The following is a 17,057-nucleotide window of genomic DNA, read 5'->3' on the forward strand; positions in this document are numbered from 1 at the left end:
TTTGAAATGGAATGATGCCTCTGGGATTTTTCTTTAAAATAATTCAACAAATAGGAAAAGTCAGAGATGAAGAAACTGAAAGTCACTCAGTCGTGTCCAACACTCTGTGACCCCATGGACCATACGGTCCATGGAATTCTCCAGGCCAGAATACTGGAGTGGGTAGCCGTTCCTTCTCCAGGGGATCTTCCCAACCCAGGGATCGAACAGAGGTCTCCTGCATTGTGAGCAGATTCTTTGCCAGCTGAGCCACCAGGGAAGCCCAGAGATGAAGTAAATATATAAAAATCTTGATACTTCTGAATCTGGGAGACTGTTACATGGAAATTCATTTAATTGTTCTTTACACTACTATATTGAAATTATTTCATGGTAAAAACATTTAATGAGCTTGATGCAGTGAAATGATTTGCTCCAGGTCATACAGACAGGAACAGATTTGAGATTCAACCCCAGTTGGCTGAGTCTTCCTGTCCCCACAGATTAGGCCTGACAACAGAGACCCAGTGTTACTGAGGCAGACACAGAAAGTCAAGGCCACGGTGGCTGCTCACCTCCGTTCCACATGCCAAGCCGCGAGGAAGCCTGGGATCAATCCGAAAGTCCTCCTAACCCACACGACAGGGCCACTGGGACGTGACAAGTCCTTAATGAATGTCACTAAAAATCAACCATCTTAGCCTACTCTGGCTGCCGTGACAAAGCACCATCGATCCTAACTTGAACAGTAAACATTTACTTCTCACAGTTCTGGACACTGGGAGGCCCAAGATAAAGGTGCCAGTTCCTGGTTTGCAGACATCCACTTCTCATCACGGCCTCACCTGGCCCTTCCTCAGGTGCATGGGCACAGAGGGAGGAAGGGCCCCCCCTTGACCTAATCTAAACCAGTCGCCTCCCAAAGACTGCCCCCCCAGCACCACCACTCTGGGAGGCAGGTGTGCAGCGTGTGAGTCTGGGCGACGCCAGCATGCAGCAGCATCAGCGGGTCTTGCTCAGCTCCAACCAGAACATCCAACGATCACGTCGGCCAAACTGGAGCAACTGATAAGCTTGAGAGCTTTTTCCATCCGAGAAACTGAAGAAATCATCCGAACAGAACATTTTTAATACAAGCCTAGTTATCACCTAACCAGACTGTTCCTTACAGGAGTAGAAAATACTATCATCAAGACTTCTGGCCACAGGCCATTTGCCATTTCAGGACTCAACACTGACATGAAAACCAGCACATCGGGACTTCACACTTTGATTGTTCTGGTCTCTCCTAAGAAATGATCCGAGACAACTATGTGTGCATTGGGTCAGTTATGATACTATAAACAGGCAGAGAAGAGAAAGAAGTATTGGATTGGCCACAAAGTTCGTTCTGGTTTTTCCATAATATGGAAAATCGGTAACATGTTATGGAAAAACTTTTTGGCCAAGCCAGTGTATCTTTTCTTCCAAATCTGAGTTAAGAAAACTGATGAAGGAAGGTGGGGGAGAGGGGAGAATACAGAGGAAAAGCACAGACATGGCCTGAAACAGTCTGAACGACGCTTTCAGGATCGATTCCAGGGCCTCCACGTGGCGCCAGCTCTGTCGTCTTCACTGTGCGGACTCAGAAGCAGCCACAGACACGGAGGTGGCCTGCCAGCTTCCTAAGCAGCAACGATCACCAAGCGCTTCACCCCCTCCCACCGTGGCCAGGGGACCACCTGCCCCCCAGCACCCCCACCACACTCTGACACCCACGCAAGGTGGTGCTAACAGGCTAACATCGCAGCTTCTCTCCATTCACTCAGAAAACACCCTTAACGATGACTCTGGGCATTGCTTGCCTTCTCTTTGGGTCATAAAGAGAAACATGATGGAGTGACGCTGAAGACCACTGTAGGACCCTCATGCACTGCTGGTGGGATGCCAAACGAAGCAGCCACTGCGGAAAACAGTGTGGGGCCCCTCAAATAGCTAAGCCTTGAGTTTCTATGGGACCCAGCAGCTCCACTCCAGGGACCCACCCAGAAGAAAGGACTCAGGCGGACAGCCGCACAGCATGCTCACAGCAGCGCTGTTCACAGCCGCCCAGAAGCAGAAACAACACAAGGGTCTGTCGATGGACGAATAAACAAAGTGCACTACATACATAAAATGGAACATGACTCAGCCTCATACAGGAGGAACATTCCGATCTGTGCTCCAACAAAAATGCGCCTTAAGGACAATACGATAAGGGAAATAGCCAGTCACAAAAAGAAAAATACCTATGATTCTACTTACAGAAGGTACCGAGAATGGTCAAACCCACAGAGAGACAGCAGAGTAGAGGTTACCAGGAGCTGGTAGCAGAGATCGGAAATATTGTTTAGTGGGTCCAGGGCTGCTGCTGCTGCTAAGTCACTTCAGTCATGTCCAACTCTGTGCGACCCCACAGACGGCAGCCCACCAGGCTCCCCCGTCCCTGGGATTCTCCAGGCAAGAACACTGGAGTGGGTTGCCATTTCCTCCTCCAATGCATGAAAGTGAAAAGTGAAAGTGAAGTCGCTCAGTAGTGTCCGACCCTCAGAGACCCCATGGACTGCAGCCTACCAGGCTCCTCCGTCCATGGGATTTTCCAGGCAAGAGTACTGGAGTGGGTCTGTTTGATAAAAAAGAAAAGTTCCAGAAGTAGAGAGTGGTGATGACTGCACAACATGATGAATGCCCTCAACGCCAATGAATCGTACACTCAGGGGCTTCCCTGGTGGTCTACTGGCTGAGACTCCATGCAAGGGGCACAGCTTCATTCCCTGGCTGGGAACCAGATCCCACAGGCCACAATTGAGGATCCTACAGGCTGCAACTGAGGATCCTGCAGGCCGCAATGAAGACCCGGCGCAGCCAAATCAATAAATAAACAAAAGTAAATATTAAACAAAGACAGAATGGCAAATCTTATGTTTATCTTACCACAATTTTTAAAAATCAAGGAAAAAAGTAACATTGTGTGCCGGGCACAGTTAAAGGTCCTGGAGATAGAGATGTTTAGACACGACCAAGGATGCCACAATCTAATTAATCTATTTATTATCTCTGACTTAGAGTAAAAGGGATTTGATGTCAGAGAGGACCTAGGAGCTGCAGAAGATGCGGGATTCAAGCCTGGGACCAAGAGGAAGGGCTGCGGAGTCCAGGTGGAGGTCAGGGTCACTGAGCACGAGGCAAACACAGGATGAGAGAGGTCCAGGGGTCTTCTGAGCCCAAGAAAGACAGCCTGCCCAGACGGCCTCAGTAAGTGACATTACAGAGAACACACAGGTATCATGAAACGTGATATCCAGCCAGTGAAGCGTCTTACAAGCAAGAAAAATGAACTTGGCTTTCCCTCACCCCACAGACACATCCAGGAAGCACCATGGTCCAACCACGAAGGCCGCGACACTCACGTGCCGCCACTACCAAGACGAATGATCCGCCAAGCCAGCAGTGCAGAGTAAGTCCTGTCGTGCACCGAGAAAACAAGCCTCTCCGTGACGTGAGGCTGACTGACTCAGACCAACCCGCGCTGAGCCACGGTAACTGCTTCCCGTCAGCGGTCCTCTCTACTTGCTTTTCACTTAATTTACGTGGTGACGGGTTGGAGGCCCTGAGAAGCAATCATTCAAGTACACCAGAGACCAAATATTTTCCCTCGTTGTTTTCAAATTTATAAACATGTTCTACCAAAACGAAAGGCAATGATGGGAAGCTGTCAACTTGTTACACAACCAGCCATTTAAAACACTACCTAGAAAATGTGTAAATATCTCTAGAGATCTCAACATAACTCCCAGAAGGGAGGATGATCTTAAGAATCGAGACTTAATAAATGATTAGCAAGAAACTCACAGCCAATTATGAGGTAACGGTTAGATAAGCTATGGTGCAAAAACATAATGCAATGTACGCAATCATTAAAAATGGCATTTATAAAGAATCTGCAGCATGAAAAATATTTTATGATATACAGAAAGTCAGGATTCAAAATAATATTTTTGGAAAATTGTAACTTCAAAGATCAATCCAAATTTTAAAAAAATAGAAAACAATACAAAAGAAATACATAAAATATTAATGGTGTGTGTACTTGCCCATGTAGGGTTATATACAATTTTTCCTTTCTGTTTATATCTTTCAAGATTTCTAAAAGAAGCATATACTATTTGTATAGTAAAAGTTATTCTGGGACTTCCCTGGCGGTCCAGTAGTTAAGACTCTGTGCTCCTAATGCAGGGAACATGGCTTTGATCCCTAATAGGGGAACTAAAATCTCTCCTGATGCACAGCATGGCCAAAAAAATTCCAAAACTACTTTGAGTTTCCAGAGAGCCTTGTGAAGGAAAGTCAGCGCCCGTTCACCAACGTTCCCTAGCAGTGAAGAACACAGCGCCCTAAAACGGCAGTGGAGGAAGGCATGCTGAGGGTCCCCGCCCCGACAGAGGGGTTTCTGTAAGGACATCGACAGCCCTTCCCAGGGCCGCTGCCGCTCTCGGAAATGCTCAGAAACCACAGCAGTGCAGCAAGCGACACTGAATGAGGCCTCCCCGTCCAGCAGGCACTGTGCCAGCAGCCCGCACGTGTGACCTCATTAAATCATCCTGGCACCTCATGGAAGAGACGCCACTGTTCTCCCGGCTTCACAGATGAGCAAACTGAAGCTTAGAAAGGTCTTAATCTGGGTCAGAGTGCTTCTACCTCCCCAGCAGGCTCTCACTTGTCATCAGCCATCAGCTGCTCAGCCATCTCCCTTCCTTCCAAAACTACTTCATATTTCATTCAACGTGCCTTTAACAAAGACCAAGTCTCTGCCCTATGAAAGGAAAAGCCCTCCCTTAAAGCGCTCGGCTGGGTCCCCTCACCTTCAAGGACCACGAGATCTCCTAAATCCTCAGCCTCCTCCAGTGCCTGGTGGGGTCTCAGTGAACACATACAAAGAAATAATTTGGGAAAGGTAACGTTAAATTAATTCAGTTCCGTATTTGTCGGCTATCTTCTTGGTAAAAAACATTGTCCAAAATGATGAAAGGTAAGTAAGCAAGACATGGTCTGATCCCCAAGGAACCAGTAATCTAGTGAGGGAACCAAGTGATGAAATTAATCTCAGGACATAATGAAACAGTGCTTAATTGAGAATCAGGTAAAGTAATGAAGAGATGAAGAGGAAGGAATTATTACTCTTAGTAACATTGGAAACAGGAAAAGTACAAGGACCAAGCAAGCTACCATAAAAAGAACAGAAAAAAAAAATTTGATTTCAAAGGTCCAAAATATATGAAATACAGATAACGTAAATGAAGAAAGTATGAAATTAGGCTGAAAAGATGGCCTGAGTCAAACCCTGAGCATCCTTGAGATGGAGCTGGGCCTTTAATAGACAGAGGACGGGCAGTCACTGCAGGTTCTAAGGAAGAGAAGGGCGTGATTTAGTTTGCGTTTCAAGGAGATAATTCTGGCTTCAGTGTGAAGAGTGGATCAAGAGCAGAGTAAGGGATAGGACTCGATGTTAGGAGCCGATCCAAGAAACAGGTGTTGAGAGTCTAGCCTTTATTTAGAGACTGGAGAACCAACAAGGTCCCACTACAAAGCACAGAAAACTATAATCAATATCCTATGATAAATCATGATGAAAAGAACATTTTTATAATGTATGTCTATGTATAACTGAGTCACTTTGCTATACAGCAGAAATTAGCACAGCATTGTAAATCAATGATATTTCAAGTTTTTAAAAACTGACTTAAAGTACAGGCCAAACAATAAGAGATGTAAAAGAAATAAACAAACATTCAAAATTTTTAAAAAATAAAAGTCTGAACCAGGGAAATGATGGTGGAAGGGGGAAGAGGAATCCCATGGGAGACAGTGTCAAGCATTTAGAACAGCTAAGGAACGCCTCCAGGCAACACACAGGACACAGGAGAGATGGAAGGACATGAGAAGGACTCCAACAAGCTTCACGCCTCCGAGAGTAAGAAAACGGCAACACCCTCAGGGAGACGACTGATGCAATGGACGCCCCCACGCCATTCGAAGGACACACCAGCCTTCACCTGGAAACAAGCTCAGAGCTCAGGAGCGGATGTGCAACTTGTGAAACCAAGAGCAAAACGTTAGTTTGCAAACAAGTACGCCGAGAGCTTAACTTTTAAAGCCTCACCACAAATCTTCACAGAACCTTTCAAATGCATGCCTTCTTTGATCCACTTTGTCATTTCTAGTTTTTAAAAACCTTGTTTTTCGCAACTCAAATAATCACTTTTGGGGGAACACAGTGTTTTTAAGCTGAAAATTTCTTTTCCAGCTGCTCCAGTTTCTTCCCCAAGGGCAGTGTGTGAAACAAACGCACTTCTGTATCCCAGCACTGAAACTAAAAAAAGAAAAAACCTTTTGGATTTTATGACATATGATCACAGGTACAACATAACGGAAGACTTCGTTTTGCAGACACTCCTAACGCGTCCGATGCACCACAGTGCAGGAGGCCCCCAGTCCCGGCTGCTGCAGGCCACCCCACTGTCCGCTCTGCAGCAGAGGGCTGATGCGGAGCTGACGGCAGAGGCGGGAAGGGGAAAACAAGGGAAACGAGGGAATGGGAACTCTCCACCAGGAGTGTCTGCAAAACGCCCAGCTCCTCTGCTTTCCTGCCCGCCCTCAGCCCCAGGACACAGGGAAGTGGGCCTGAGGGTCCATCCCATCAGGATGAAGCCCCAAGGAGAGGCTTTTTCCAGGCCAAGGCCCAACCCACACTGACACCGGCAATGGAAATCTTCTCATGCATTTTCTTAGGGCTGAGCAGCAAAGCAATGAGCTGGCGATAAAATGAAGGAGAAACTGAGTAAGTTGAGCCTGACATTTCCTATCTCATCCCATCTTTGTCTTTCAAGCAAATGACAACTGCTTCTGGGCTCAGAGATGCCCTTGGTGCAGAAACAAACGAGAAGTGTGGTCTCTGACATGCCCCCATGCAGGCTCTGGTGGGTCACCTCCAACAAGGTCATCAGTCACCCAGCGCACTCAGCCAACAGGTGACAGCTGAGGCCAGCGAACAACAGCATGGACTCCAGAGCCCACAGCCAGGGTCCAAACCCCAGTTTCTCCAAACACCACACAGCAAGCAGCCCTCAGGCATATTAGCCCACTTCCTCCCATCCGGGTACGAACCGGGCCCGACCCTGTGTGCTTCCGAGATCAGGGCAGATGGGGCGCCTTCAGGGAGGCATGGCCGTGGATGAGCTCCCTCCTATGTATCCATCTCCTCACTGTAAAATAAGCCCAAGCCCAGCAGCTACCCTTGTGGGAAACTGTGAGGATTAGGCAACTCCTCCCCGTAGGGCACAGAATACAGAAGGTGCACACGACCGCCGCACACTCAGGACCAAGAAACCTGCGTCAGGGCAAGGCCTGCTCATCGCGTCCGCACCCGGAAGGTGCTGAAACTGAGCAAGGATGGAAGAGGCAGACACTCTAAAGAAACAAACAAACACTGGCTGAGAGAGTGAGAAAATGAATCAACTGAGCTTTGGGAGTGCGGGATTGCAACACGTGAGCACAGGCTCACGAGAAGGTGAGGACGCCCCCGCCTGGAAAGCAGAACTCAGAGCTCAGACTGAGGACTGGGCCACCAGGGATGCGGGAGCCATCGGAGCAGGAGGGTGGGTCGGAGCCTCACACACCCACCTCGGGACCTCCTCTGCCCCGCCTCCTGCTGGCATGTGTGCGCCCACTTCCTCAGTGGTCCCAGGAGGAGCCGTGAGCACCAGACATGCGGTCAGCTGCCAAACGCAGGGCGCTGCTGGTGACATGGTAACTTGTCTCACTAGCTGCTGAGTCGCTAAGTCGTGCCCGACTCGTCGCGACCCCATGGACTGCAGCACGCCAGGCTTCCCTGTCCTTCACATCTCCTGGAGTTTGCTCAGACTCATGTCCATCGAGTCGGTGATGCCATCCAACCATCTCATCCTCTGTCATCCCCTTGTCCTCCCACCCTCAATCTTTCCCAGCATCAGGGTCTTTTCCAATCAGTCAGCTCTTCGCATCAGGTGGCCAAAATCCACAACATGTGAACAAAGGGAGCCTGAGCTAAGCAACAAGGAAGGAGTTGATACAATTGCCTTCTGGTAGCGCAGGCACTCTGCTGGGTATGGAGGGTCTCAATCCATCCCTGAATTGTTCCCGCCTGAGAGATGAATGAAGTCAGCCTGAGAGCAGGTGTGGAGCTGCTTCTGCTCCTGCCGCTCCCTCTGCTGCCACGCCCGCCCATCCAGGCTCCTCTCCACGAGTGAGAAAGCCCAGCCAGAGCTGAGCATCCCTCCCCAGTACGGCTTGTGGGATCTTAGTTCCCCAGCCAGGGATCGAACCTGGACCATGGCAGTGAAAACATCGAGTCCTACCCACTGGATCACCAGGGAATTCCCTCTGGGCAGTCGTCTTACTTCCTCTGAATCCATCTACAGCACGACAAAGACCACCCTCCTCCCCTCACCCACAGATCTGTCCTTTCTCCCCCTGGGGAGAGGAGTTATTCAGACTGACAGCAGAGCCTTGAGATTCAGGATCAATAGGCCCCTTGACCTCTATACCTTCCCAAGTGCCACTAACATTATCCCCCTACATGCATGAAGCATGACCGACATGTAAGAGAGCTGTGGACACCGGGACACCAGAGAGGAACACAGACTCGCCGGTGTGCTGGGGCCACAGCTGGCCAGGCTTGGTCATCAGCTGGGAGCACATGTGGGCACCATCCAACACCGCAGCCTCAGCATAGTCTCAAACCCCCAACGTAACACAGCCAGAGACAAAGGCTCCCCCGTCTGTCTCCATCTAACTATGAAAATCCTGCAGAGAAATTCTCTCTTTATACCTTTAACAGGTTGCTGCTGCTGCTAAGTTGCTTCAGTCGTGTCCGACTCTGTGCGACCCCATAGAGGGCAGCCCATCAGGCTCCCCTGTCCCTGGGATTCTCCAGGCAAGAACACTGGAGTGGGTTGCCATTTCCTTCTCCAATGCATGAAAGTGAAAAGTCAAAGTGAAGTCGCTCAGTTGTGTCCAACTCTTAGCAACCCCATGGACTGCAGCCTACCAGGCTCCTCCATCCATGGGATTTTCCAGGCAAGAGTACTGGAGTTGGGTACCATTGCTTTCTCCATACTTTAACAGGTTACCCCGCTGCTAAAACTCCTGATAAGATCCACCCAAAGGTCTTTAAGCTGGAAAGAACAGTACAGCCTTATGGGGAGAAACATCGACTTCTCAAGTAGGTGAAGTAAGGGACAAGGCTAATGTTTATCGAGCTTCTACTACTGCAGGCAGGATGCCAAGTGGCTGCTGCACATTATTTCCGATAATCCTCCAGCTAATCAGACATTATCTTCTTAATCTTACAACTGAAAGTAATGTAATGTAATTACATTACTTAGTAATGTAAGTAAATTGTCAAAGGTTACATTTAATCAATAGAAGACACAGGAGGCAAACCCAGGTCTGCCTCAACCCAAGGATCTTGACCCAGACGTCTCTCTGCACTGTGCCCCTTGTGGACACAAGGCTGTACTATCCCCATCCTACACACAGAGTGGTCCAGGCCAGGGACACCAGCATCTCGTCCAAGGCCGCTCAACTACCCCATGGACGATACACATACAATCCTCAAGACAGTAAACTGGATGGTTTCCCAGTTTAAGACCTGCATATGTTGAAACACTTCAGAAGTCAGAAACAAATCAACACAAGTGATAACAATTATGATGTACTGCGCATATATTACGTTTCAGGCTTTTATAAACATGTCTCCACCGCCTAAACCAGCAGAGCAAGGCAGACGTGATCCTCACTTTCCTAATGAGGACACAACGCAGAGAAAACAAGCAATTCCCTTTACCCAGCAGGTACTGAGCCCCTGTGAGCCAGACTTGTGCTAGGCTGGGGCCTGGGGGGGTAAAAAGTCTCCATTCCAGCTGTCCCGCCTTTACACGTGGATCGCTACGGATAAACATCAGTTTTGGGAAGATCACCTTATGATCCGAGTAGAAGACAGAAGAGAGAGAGCGACTTGAGAGGCAAAGAGATGCCGTAGAATGTGTCGCCACATCCCCGACCAGGATGGCAGCCTGCCCCGGAGAGTGCACGCTGGCGCTTCATGCAGCAGACGGGGGGCAGGTGGTGGGGAAGCAGGCCTGCACTCCACTGCTGGAGAGCACGCACTGTGCAGACCACCACACCCCACGGGAGTAAAATGCTTTGAGAAGGTACAGAAGGCCCTTCTCAACACCACCCCAGGACGTTCTATCTTGCTTCGCCTAAAACTTGGCAAATTAGTATTTTTCCCATAACTAGTAAAAATGCACTAATATATTTGGGCTTTTGACATACTGATAGTTTTTCTTCACCTCATTATTTCACACGTGTGGTTTTTTCCTACTGAAAATGCATTTTATTAGCAGGTACTTATTATGCTGCCCTCCACGGCATTTATCTCTTCAACACACAACTAAAATGAAGTCAGAAGCTTCTCTTCATGTCTTCTGGGTTTTTGTTCAACTCCTTCTGCCCATTTCTGAACAAACAAAAGGGACTGTATAAACTGCAATGGAAACAAATTACAGCCCTTTATTGAAGAGCTCCCACCAGGCCTCGGTGACATAACAATTCATGTGCTCTGCCTCCCATCTCCTCCACCCAGGTGAAAAATGGAGCATATTAACCCAAAACCCCCGAAGAAACCATATATACCATCTGGGGGAACACGCAAGAGCATGAACATGTCAGGAATGGAAAGCAGGAAACTGAGGAATATCTGTCGCCGGAACAATACAAAAATTACAACCTTTGTCCTTGGGTGTGGATTTGGCTATTTGGTTCAAATAAGGCTTAGCCTTTGTGGGAAATATATTTTGAAAGAAAATAACGCTTGGAGAAGGAAATGGCAGTCCACTCCAGTATTCTTGCCTGGGAAATCCCACAGACAGACGGCCCTGGCGAGCGAGCTATACTGTCCACGGGGTCACGAAGAGTCGGACACGACCGAGAGGCTAAAACAACAACTTGTGGGAGATACACCCTGAAAGAAGATGACGCTCAGCCAACAGTTACCGCAGAATTTACGGGGCCGGTTCCAGGGCCCCACTGTGGCCCGGGAGCCTGCCTTTTACACAGAGGCCAGTGTGCTCTGCGGGAAACGGGCTTTGACAAGTAGACACTGTTGGTGGGAGCATGGTCTCAGTGAGGCCATTTCCGGCCTGTGTCTCTGTCTGAGACACAGCCTGCCTGCCTCCTGCTCCGAGATCGGCGCTCATCTCCAGAGAGCTCCTGGAGCCCGGGTCCTGAGGGCTCCCTAGCAAGAGGCACGGACAGAGAAGAGAAGGATGGTGCTGGCTGACCTCCATGGGAAGGACAAAGCCACCAGCACGCAGACAGTGGCAGAGGATGGCCGCAGGACAGGGAAAGCCCGGAGCAGGAGAAGTGACCCCGGGGCATCACTGACCATAACCAGAGGGGCGCGCCCCAGGCACGGAGCTGGGGATTGAAGGAGGGCTGCCTGGAGCAGCACCTGGGAAGGACTTCTCCCCCATCTCTAGGCCCCCAGGTACTTGGGGCTCAGGAGAAAAACATGGCAGCCTTGTGGGGGGCGCAGAGGAAGCAGGGCCTGCAGGAAAGAGCTGGTAACCCCCAACCCCACAGTGTGCCTCTGTGGGGGCACCCCTGGTAATCTGAGCAGCACGGTGCTGTATTGCGCTATACTGACCCGAATGACGCAAAGAGCGGACTCATTGGAAAAGGCCCTGAGGCTGGCAAAGATGCAGGGCAAGAGCGGGCGACAGAGGGTGAGATGGTTGGATGGCATCACCAACTCAATGGACATGAGTTTGAGCAAGCTCTGAGAGATGGTGAAGGACAGGGAAGCCAGGCAGGCTACAGTCCACGGGATCACAAAGAGTCAGACATGATGGAGCAACTGAACAGCAGCTGCATTTAGCCGCCTTGTTCCTTCCTACAAAACCCAAATGACACCTCCCAGGGGTAAAGAGGAAACCCCCCTCTTCCCAGGGACTTCCCTGGTGGCTCAGACGGTAAAGTGTCTGCCTACAATGCGGGAGACCCAGGTTCAGTCCCTGGGTTGGGAAGATCTCCTGGAGAAGGAAATGGCAACTCATTCCAGTATTCTTGCCTGGAAAATCCCATGGATGGTGGAACCTGGTAAGCTACAGTCCATGGGGTCACAAAGAGTCAGACACGACTGAGCGACTTCACTTTCACTTTCCCTCTTCCCGGCAGCTCAGCCCCTCACCCATAACTCAGCCTTGCTGCCCTGAGGGACCCGACTCTCCTGGAGAGGATTTATCAGAAAGGGAACTAGAGGGTCAGCCATAGAAACTGCCCACCTTGAGGAAAAGTCAGGACATGACCAGGAAGTGACAGATGGTGGGGATGGGGAGGTCCCAGCACAGACCCACCTGGAACCCAAGGCAGGAAGGCTGGCCATGTAAAAGACAGGTAAGAGAGCGATGTCCTGAGACAAGGGAAAAAAACAAAAATGAAAACCTTGACATGTTCAAGAAACCAAAGGACGGCCAGTGAGGGTCACATGCTGTGAGCTTTACACTCACTGTTAAACTCGCACATGGTAGGCTGAGCTGATCCTCTGTGATGTCAGATGTTCTCAAAGTTCAGCAACAGTTTCAAGCTTCATCCTATGCTACGGAGATTCATAAAGCGCTCACAGCAGACCGGCCCACTGCTCTCGGCTTTACCTCAGAAATAGGTGGAGCACTCTCGGGAGGCGTTCACCACCCCGGTGCATTACAGCACAGGGCAATGTGCCACAGATGCCATCCTCTGGACCGCAGCTAAGAGCTGGCTTCCGGGTGTGGCTTTGCCCTGAGTACCTGGGAGACCTTAGGCAAAGGGCTTAATTAGCATCTCAAAGCGTTACAGACCTCGGCACAGCGGCTGGACGCCACCTGCCTCCCAAGAAATGAGAAGCAAATGAGGCAAGCGACAGGGCTGTAAAAGAGCCTTGCATAAAAGAGATACAGTTAGTAAATGGGCACACGAAGCGAACGTCCAACCTCGCAAGTTGCCCAGAAAACAGAAATTAAAACAGTGAGGCAACGCCGTCTACACGCTCAATTGGCACAGTGCCACCGGCGGCACAATGCGGGCAGAGCTCTCAGGAGGCAACCCTGACACGCCTCAACAGCGATGCAAACGCTCAGGACGGCGGACCCAATCACCCTCCCCTGACAAACTCTCTCTCCTGCTCAAAGAGCTGAAGACGCTCACCACAGCATTCCCCATGACAGCAAAAATCAACCCAAAAGAGAAAGAACGCAAATGAAAGTGTTTATTTTTAACACATTCAACAGGCTGTGAGCACTGAAGTACGCCACTCACGAGCCCCAGGGGCTAAAACAACCACTAACAGGGCTTCTTTTCGACGTGATGAGATGTTTTAAAATTGACCATGACGATGGGTGCACGTCTGTGAATACACAGAAAAGCTGAAGTGCACGTTTTAAATGGATGAATTGTGCGGTCTTCAAATTAAGTCTCAACAGTTATTTTTTTAAAAAGGAAAAGCATTTATTATTGCTTTTCCCTTTTAAAAAATTACGCATTTAAAAAAGTGCATCAGTAATGCATTCAGCCATATATGGATGCCAGTACAAGCCACTAGAGACGAGAGAAAGAGCAAGTCAGACATATACCTACCTTCGGAGAGCCCGCAGCCTGTGTGGTGTGTGTTAGTTGCTCAGCTGTGTCCAACTCTTTTCGACCCCATGGACTATAGCCCACCAGGCTCCTCTGTCCATGGAATGCTCCAGGCAAGAATACTGGAATGGGTTGCCGTGCCCTTCTCCAGGGGATCTTCCCCACCCAGGGACCGCATTACCAGCAGATTCTTCACTGTCTGAGCCATCTGTAAACCCCACAGCCTGGGTGGGGAGCTTGCCAGGTCAGTAAGTGATTGAAATACAGTGGGCACACGTGCTCGGTGGCTGGGCACACACGACTCCAGTGAGGACACTCTGAAGGAAGGCGAGCTAGTCTTAAGGCATCAAGAAGTGGTGGCCACACTGAGCTGTGGAGGGTGAGCGCATGTCAGCCAAAGGGAAGAAGGAAAGCAGGAAGTGGGGAAGCACGAGGGAGAGGAGGAGGACGAGAAACCCAGGTGGACACACCACGCTTCCTTCATCCGCTAGTCAATGGGCATCAACGGACGGTTCCCACTCTTTGGCTCCGAGGGATGATGCCACTGTGCCCACTTGTCTCTGTGTAGACGTGTTTCCAAACCTCGGGAGCACGTGCCTAAGAGCAGAACTGCAGGGGCACGAGGCACGACTGCTCATGACCCACTTTCCTCCCCAGAATCCCAGGCAACAGAATCACCCAAACCACCGTGTCCTACATTCCCCAAAAAAGCCCAACATCCTAATTCCACCAGAACTGGAGAAAGTCCTCCTACCTGAAGCTACTCCTTCTGCTCAGTCTGCACTGCTGCTGCTGCTGCTAAGTCGCTTCAGTCGTGTCCGACTCTGTGCGATCCCAGAGATGGCAGCCCACAAAGCTCCCCCGTCCCTGGGATTCTCCAGGCAAGAACACTGGAGTGGGTTGTTGCCATTTCCTTCTCCAATGCATGAAAAGTGAAAAGTGAAAGGGAAGTTGCTCAGTTGTGTCCGACTCTTCACGACCCCACGGACTGCAGCCCACCAGGCTCCTCCATCCATGGGATTTTCTAGGCAAGAGTACTGGAGTGGGGTGCCATCGCCGCTGGCAAACACCAATTTGCTCCTCAAGGTCAAGGTCATCTTTTTCATGGAACACTACCCAAACCACCCTTCCACCTCTGAAAAGAACTGCCAGTCCTCTGAGATGCTCCTACATCCTTACTTACAGGGACTCCTCTGGGCCGTAAGCACAGCATCCTCCCACATCCCACGCTCCTCACGTCAACCCCTGGTCCCAGCACCGCCCAGAGTACGCGCCTTGGACGACCTATACTGTGGATCCACCGGCAAAGACGATCCTTAAAGGATCGTCTACTACTTGAACTTGGGTGGATTTTTGGAGCATGTTTTTGTTTAAAAAGAGGAACACAAGCCAGGGTTTCAGGCAAACAATGAGCAAGAAATTCCCCTTCATCTTAAAAGTTTATTACAGATGCACTGAACACGCTAACGTACAGAATCACAGAGCAAGATCGAGAAAAGTGACTGAAGAGCAAAAATTAGGGATCTGACCACCCATTGAGCATTGACCTATTTCATAGTATCAGGTAAGATTAAAATTTCAAAGCTGACATGGATGGATTTTAGCATTTTAAGGTTAAATGTAAATTCTAACAAAGTCAGAGGTTTTGTCCTTTGGACTGTGAAGAAATTCACAGAATGTTTATTATGTTATAAATGGAGTTCTGTTTATTACTCAAAGTGGTTCTTCTTAAGGAAAAAATAAAAAACCCTGTAAATCGGAACATACAAACCTTTCGAAACAGATAACACAGTAAGACATTTATTTATTAACATTTATTATATTCTTTTCTTTTTCATTATAGTTTATTATAAGATATTGAATATAGTACCCTGTGCTATTTATGTGGTAGGACCTGGTTGTTTATCTAGTTCATCAACTTTATCCCCATTTCCTTTCCCTTTTGGTAATCATAGGCTGTTTTCTGTGTCTATGAGTTTGTTCATTTTATAAACAAGTTCATTAACATTCATTACATCTTTAACACAGACATTTAAAATCACATTATCTGAAAATATATTAATTACAAATACTACTTGTATGCACCCTCACTTTACCTGAAACAATATTCAAACTCTACATCAATGTCTCTGGTACTATTAGGGACACTTTGGAATAAAATTTGTCATTAAAAAAGAAGAACCATTGGCCCCAGAACTCCTCCTATGAGTTCAGGAACACTAGCACAGACTGGAGGGGGACCCGTGAGGGGCGGGGCGGGGGGAGAACCCCAGATTGTGCCGTCTCTACCTGTAAACACCCAGACAGGTCCACACACAAGGAGGAGGCCAGTCCTCCATCCCGTATTCCATTTCAACACAGTGATCTTTAGAAATGTTAATTATCAACTCAGTGGATGGTGCCATGTGCGCTCTAGAAGGTCACCCAATCAATTAAAATATCTACCATTAAAACAGTAAAAAACTACCCCACGGTTTCTAACATCTGAGTTGTACAAATGAGAAAATGAAGGTTCAGAAAGAGTTTAATTGCTGATCTGAGGTCATGGTAATTAGAGTTCAGCTGAGTGGGAAGAACCCATGGCGCTCTGACTTCAGGCCGTGTCTAACACCACTACCCACAGGCCTCAGGAGGTGGCAGTCTGTTCACCGGGGTCAAATGTCCTGAGCTTCTCTGCCCTGGACCAGCATCTTTAGATCACTGATTAACATGACCTCAAATGGTCAGCAACCTCCTCCTCTCCTGGGGATCTGCGACAAAGGCCGCACACAAGGGGAGACCAACTGCAGGAGGACGGTTCCCCCAGGACAGGACAGAACGTGAGAAGGCGGCCCAGGGGAAGCGCAGACGCAGGGGAGTTTGCTGACAGGAGAGGGGCGGGGCGATGGGGGGGGGGGGGGGCGAGAACAGAGACCCGCCAGCTCAGGGAAAGCGCAGGGGCCACACAGCGCGGCTCACGGTCCCCCGGCGTGGGAGACCGTCCACCCCCCTGGGCACTGTGGGGGCAGGGTACCGAGTGAACCGGGACGAGCGGGAGAGGGGCCTGGTCCCGGGGCCGCTCAGAACCCTGAGGCTGAGAGCAAGGTCTGCTCAGCCTGCGGGCTGCACCAGGCAACACGTCTTCAGAGCTGCCGGCCCGGGAGGCTCCAGAAGCCGCAGGGGCCCAGTGGCAGGGGAGCAGCGCCCTTAACAAGCAAAAACTCACCCCCGCGAGCAACAGAGAGGCCCACCCAGCCCACGTCAGCCTCCAGGACCCCAGGGCCCTGCCTCGGCCTCTCTTCCTCCTCCCACTTCAGAGAGGCCACGTGCAGGCACTCCATACTGCCGAGCCCACCACAGCACATCGA

General features: G+C 49.7%; 1 protein-coding gene across 8 annotated transcripts in view; it reads right to left on the minus strand.

Annotated features, from left to right (window-relative positions):
• Positions 1-17,057, minus strand: part of TRAPPC9 (trafficking protein particle complex subunit 9) — a 406,815-nt gene that overhangs the window by 311,383 nt on the left and 78,375 nt on the right. The gene's annotated exons all lie outside the window — the stretch shown is intronic.

This window comes from Bos grunniens, chromosome 14 (assembly GCF_055505025.1).
Source record: "Bos grunniens cultivar Pamir isolate PY7600 chromosome 14, Bosgru_T2T1.0, whole genome shotgun sequence".
Lineage (NCBI taxonomy): Eukaryota > Metazoa > Chordata > Mammalia > Artiodactyla > Bovidae > Bos > Bos grunniens.